The sequence below is a fragment of the Anneissia japonica genome, unplaced genomic scaffold, assembly GCF_011630105.1.
Source record: "Anneissia japonica isolate Jap-2015-1 unplaced genomic scaffold, ASM1163010v1 scaffold32390_len790_cov80, whole genome shotgun sequence".
Classification (NCBI taxonomy): domain Eukaryota; kingdom Metazoa; phylum Echinodermata; class Crinoidea; order Comatulida; family Comatulidae; genus Anneissia; species Anneissia japonica.
In genome coordinates this window covers 1-771 of record NW_022756391.1, presented here as the reverse complement: position 1 = coordinate 771, position 771 = coordinate 1, and the positions used below count along the sequence as shown (strand labels likewise).

Below are 771 nucleotides of genomic sequence, written 5' to 3'. Positions count from 1 at the left end.
AGGAAGGAAAGCAGGCGACGAATTTTGAACGCGCTCTTCACCTTCGCAGCCACCAGCAGTTCGAGTGACAGAGCGACGAGAGCTATGTCCGGATCTGTGCTCATGGACACGAACAGGCGCAACATTCGAGGAGTGTGCGAAAACTCGACGGGTGGCACAACCTGCAAAGGTCGTTTGAACTCGACTACGGGACTTCTGGAGCGAGCAGGATTCGGTCTTGGACGGTCCTCAGCTTTCTTGCTCTCCTTGCGCGAGTACGTCGTAGGTTGGCGCCTCGGTCGTTCGGAGGTCGTCCGTCCGGAGTCGTCCACGTCGTCGTCGCCGGCACCGCCACGTTCGACGACCTTGAGTCTGGTGTCGATCATGCTCGATATAGACGAATCCGCCATACTGATGGGTTTCCCTTTGATAATCACCGTGTCTCTCGTTTCGTCGTACTTCAAACGACCCTCGAACCTAACACCAGCGAATTAATTGCGTATTGTTGATATGAACATATACTTGTATGATTTTTAATGTATGAGAGTGCAATTTCCGGGCACTTAGAGGTCCATATTCTCAAAATGTTTGCACCTCAGCCCCAACTATGTGGGCCCGAGGTCGTGTGGACTCTCACGCACCCCTACTTTAGAATTTTGGGGAAAAATGTAAAAAGTCTACAGCACCCGGTATTCCTAGGCGGTCACCCATCCAAGTACTAACCGGTCCCGACGTTGCTTAAATTCGGTGATCGGACGAGAACCGGTGTTTTCAACGTAGTATGGCCATAGA

The 771-nt window shown here is 51.9% G+C and overlaps 1 pseudogene; it reads right to left on the bottom strand.

The window, feature by feature from the left end:
* Positions 1-653: 653 nt before the first annotated feature.
* On the bottom strand, positions 654-771 carry LOC117124196 (annotated as a pseudogene; the record flags this gene model as incomplete).